This window comes from Oryctolagus cuniculus, chromosome 17 (genome assembly GCF_051225735.1).
Source record: "Oryctolagus cuniculus isolate XC-2025 breed Fujian yellow rabbit chromosome 17, ASM5122573v1, whole genome shotgun sequence".
NCBI classification, from domain to species: Eukaryota; Metazoa; Chordata; class Mammalia; order Lagomorpha; family Leporidae; genus Oryctolagus; species Oryctolagus cuniculus.
This window is the reverse complement of record NC_142883.1, coordinates 37,402,183-37,406,978: the sequence shown is the minus strand read 5'-3', so window position 1 is coordinate 37,406,978 and position 4,796 is coordinate 37,402,183. Positions and strand designations below refer to the sequence as shown.

Genomic DNA, 4,796 nt, shown 5'->3' with positions numbered 1-4,796 from the left:
CCCTGCAGTGTGGCCCTGGGTGTGGGGCTTGGTCGTAGAAGGTGAGTTACAACCAGATCTTCTCCTCTCAGAACTCCAGAAGCCTGCTTCCTGGCCAAGAGTGGGCTCTGCTCTTTGGCAGAAACAGCTTCCCTGGGGGAGGGGTCCTACCCAGCACCCTACACACACATTGCTCAGCCCCTGCCCCCAGCCCGTGACAGCAGCCTCTGTAATGAATGACTCTGCAGTGGGGCCCAGCGAAAGGACAGGAGGGCACGAGACAAATCATAGCTGCCAGGCGCTAATCTTCCCCTGGGAAAGGCACCTCCACCCCCCTCATCCATCACTGGGCACTGGGCTGCCACTGTACCCCCCACACACCTAAGACAACCAGCGGGCCCGTGGACGCATGGGACAACGCACAGAGGCAGCGTGCGTGCAGGAGCTTCCTCACACGCAAAGCTGCCAGTGCATGGTGGCTGCTCTTGCTCTGAACAAGGCCCACGCCAGAAAACGCCTGATGATTCCAAACAGATTGTGCCTAGGAATGAGGGTATACTTCCAGGACAGCCACGTGGTGCAGAGAACACAGGGACGAAGAGATCAGGATGTGGTCCTGAAAGGGGCCGTGGCTCAGCAGGGGAACGGAAACAGGCCGGGGGCCACGAGCTGCAAGGGACACGGGCGGCAGTGAGATGGGAGGAAGATGGAGCGTCCAGGAGCGATTCCTGCCCCCAGCCCCTGCCGAGCGCTTCAGAATCACGAGGAGGGCCTTGAAGGACAGGCAGAGCTTGCAGAGCAGAAGGGACCACGGTGAGCAACAGCTGAGTGTGGCAGGTGGAACGCACAGGCAAGAGAGGGCGGTGCGCTGTGCAGGGAAAGACAAGGCTGAGGCCTGTCCACTGAGTGTCACGTTCAAAACACAGACAAGCCCACCCACACCACCCATTCCCAACACACGCCAGAACCCCAGCCTCTCTCTCACTCACTCACACACAAAACACACTGGAATCCCAGCCCCTCAGCGCCTGCCCCCCCCCAGACATAAACACACTGGAATCCCAGCCCCTCAGTCCCTCCACCCCACACATGCACACACTAGAATCCTAGTCAGTCTCTCTCTTTCACATACACACACACACACACACACACACACACATCAGAATCCCAGCCTCTCTCTCACACACAAAACACACTGGAATCCCAGCCCCTCAGCGCCTGCCCCGCCCCCCCAGACATAAACACACTGGAATCCCAGCCCCTCAGTCCCTCCACCCCACACATGCACACACTAGAATCCTAGTCAGTCTCTCTCTTTCACATACACACACACACACACACACACACACACACATCAGAATCCCAGCCTCTCTCTCACACACAAAACACACTGGAATCCCAGCCCCTCAGCGCCTGCCCCGCCCCCCCAGACATAAACACACTGGAATCCCAGCCCCTCAGTCCCTCCACCCCACACATGCACACACTAGAATCCTAGTCAGTCTCTCTCTTTCACATACACACACACACACACACACACACACACACACACATCAGAATCCCAGCCTCTCTCTCACACACAAAACACACTGGAATCCCAGCCCCTCAGCGCCTGCCCCCACCAACAGACACACACACACACACTAGAATCCCAGCCCCTCAGCGCCTGCCCTCCCCACACACACAGACACACACACATTGGAATCCCAGCCCCTCAGCACCCCCCCCACACACATGCACACACTAGAATCCTAGTCAGTCTCTCTCTCACATACACACACACACACATCAGAATCCCAGCTGCTCTCTCCCTTCCCTCCCTCTCCCCCACCCCACAGGAATCCCAGCCTCTCTCTCTCTCTCTCTCTCTCTCTCTCTCTACTCTCACCCACACATAATGGAATCACAGCCCCCCAGCCTCTCTCTCTTTCTCACACACACACGCACACACGCAGGAGTCCCAGCCTCATGAAAGAGGAGCGCGTTCCACTCCTGCCCCAGATGGAAGTCATGACGCTGTATCTGCGACAGGTGCATCTTCTCCACCGAGGAGGCTACGGCGGCAGGGTCCTCTCTCCATGAGCCAGGTCGCCATGCACAGTCCCCTTGCTGCTCAGCGCTCACACAGCTCTGCTGTGGGAACGCTACTTGCGCTGTCTCCCACTAGAACGTAAGCCCCACGGGGCTGCGCATGTCTGACTGCCGAATCACCAGAACGCAGACGGCGGCTCGGCACAGAGTAGGTGCTCAACGCCTTTTGTAGAATGCGCGACTCACCTGGTGACCTCACTTCACGAGGCCGTTATGCCGAGAAACAGGTACGGCTGTCACCGCATCACCACCGCCCCAGTTCGCAGGAGAGAGACACAATGTGTCTGCCAGTCACGTGGCCAGTGAGTGGAGGGTCCCAGAGCCCAGCCCAGCCCTGTGGTCAGCAGGGACACTCTCCCACTCTCCTGCCATGCTGGGAGGGCAGCTGTACTGCGGACGCTTCTATCTCGGCACTCGTGGTTACGCGTCCTCTCCCAGACGCTGCGTCATGACGAGCTTCTCTGCGAAGACACCAAGTAGACATTTCTGCAGCCTCCTACACTGAGTGGCCGCTGTCACGGAGCCCCCAAAACAACAACACCCCAATCCCAAAGCACAGGAACCTAGGACTCATTTGCTTTGCAGAACTCTGTGCCAACCCCAAGAGGATCCAGCTCAGCGCTGTCAATGCAGCCAAACTTCTCTGGGCATCTCCCCGGGGAGACGGGAGGAGCAGAAGGGGAGGCCACCAACACTTGGGGGTCACCTGTTGCATCCCAGACACTTCACTGCCCAGCAGAGGAGTTAGTATCCCCACTTCACAGAGGAGAAAGCCGAGTGTCAGGTTCGACACACCAGAGTCCTGCTCTGCGGCGGGAACCGACTCAGGCCACGGGGAATCGGAGACGCAGCCCCCGCCCCCGCGGTGCCTGCATCTCGCGGGGAGACACAGGCGGTGACCAAGCGGATGAGAAAAGGGGCATCCTTCCAGAGAGCACGGGTCATGATGAGGGCTGGGAGGAAGTGCAGGGGCCGATCAGAGAGCGCTGGGGGTCTACTGCAGAGAATAAAGCCTTCGGGGGTACCCAGGGCCCCTCAGCTAGAAACTGAGTCATTTCATCTCTGGATCCACAGCCCCAGGCAGAGGAGGAGGGTGGGACAGAGAGAGGGAAGCTGTCCACCTGCGCCTATCCCGCTATGATGACGGAAATCCAGACAGAAGAGTTGCAGGAAAAGCAACTTTTTTTTTTTTTTTTTTTTTGACAGGCAGAGTGGACAGTGAGAGAGAGAGACAGAGGGAAAGGTCTTCCTTTTTCCATTGGTTCACCCTCCAATGGCCGCTGCGGCCAGCACACCGCACTGATCCAAAGCCAGGAGCCAGGTGCTTCTCCTGGTCTCCCATGCGGGTGCAGGGCCCAAGCACTTGGGCCATCCTCCACTGCCCTCCCGAGCCACAGCAGAGAGCTGGCCTGGAAGAGGGGCAACCGGGACAGAATCCGGCGCCCCGACTGGGACTAGAACCTGGTGTGCCGGCGCCACAGGCGGAGGATTAGCCTAGTGAGCCATGGCACCAGCCGAAAAGCAACATTTATAAGACCCCTGGACTCCAGCTCTCTGAGAAAACAGGAATCTGATCTCACCCAGCTTGGTGGGAAAAGCGGAGCAGGGCATCCCGGAGCTGTGGGTGAGTGAAGGCCACAGGCTCGCACAAGTGGCGCTTGGTGAGCGGTTAGGAGCCAGGTGGTCCGGGTTTGGCCTCAGCTCAGCTATCGTAGGGCACAGAGCTTCAGAAGGGCCCTTCGACTCTTTGTCAGTTTCCCCACCTATAAAATGGGGATGATGGCACCCAACCCGATGGCTGTGGGGAGGACCATGTGAATCAACACCCGTGCCGCACTCCTGACATCCAGCGAGCCGTGGAAGGGCATCAGCACTGAGCACCGGCTGGGGTGGGAGGCGGGGGTCCACGCAACTCTGGGGATGCAGCAGGGACAGGCAGGAGAGAGGTGGAGGGAAGCGACAGCGAGCGTGCAGTTACAAGGTTCCCCTTCAACTTCCCCAAAGCTTAATAGATTTCTAAATGGGCTTATTATCACCACCTATGCATTCTCTTAAAGGACCTAATTATAAAACACCAAACTAGCTAATTAGGTTTCCTGAGCTCGCCGTGACACAGGTGCAAACAGGCTCTCTGGATGGTGGCCCTGGCAGAGCCCGCACAGCCAGCGCCCATCGGCGGGGGGCGGGGCCTGCCTGTAGCCACTTAATGAGGCCTGTGGCCGTGGGCCCCTGCTGCCGCTGCCCAGCTGCGAGGTCTCACTCACCGTGTCCTCTCTCACCAGGGGACGTGGGAGCGGGAGACCCGCAGAACAAGCAGCCCAGGTTCCCGAGGGCTCCTCTGGGCTTGGGGCTGTGGATGCTGCAAGTGGATGCTTGCAGCCTCCCGCTCCGGAGGGGCTGCCTCTGGGCACGGTGGCCCAGGAGTCAGGCTGCTGGCCCTGCCCCAACCATCTCTGCAGGTCAAATGCCCAGGGCCGGGGGCTATCGCCCTGCTGAGAACACGCACGTGTCTCACACAGCACCGGACGCAGGATGCGCTTGTCCACAGTGAGCAGCAGAGACGGAAGGCTGTGCTCCCCACCCCCAGCCCCCACACAGAGGATGTGGCAGGTGGGTAAGGGACAAGGGCTGGGATGGGGGCCACCTGCAACCTGCTCTTTCCTACTCGATTTTCCCAAGCTGGTAGCATCAGCAGCACCTGGGCGCTTGTTAGAAATGCTAATGAC

The 4,796-nt window shown here is 59.2% G+C and overlaps 1 long non-coding RNA gene across 1 annotated transcript; it reads right to left on the bottom strand.

The window, feature by feature from the left end:
• Nucleotides 1–254: 254 nt before the first annotated feature.
• On the bottom strand, nt 255–4,086 carry LOC149121190 (uncharacterized). The gene is made up of 3 exons (XR_016223821.1): nt 3,897–4,086; nt 2,257–2,531; nt 255–847 (listed from the first exon to the last, which is right to left on the bottom strand). It is a non-coding gene; the product is annotated as an uncharacterized LOC149121190 (long non-coding RNA).
• Nucleotides 4,087–4,796: the final 710 nt, after the last annotated feature.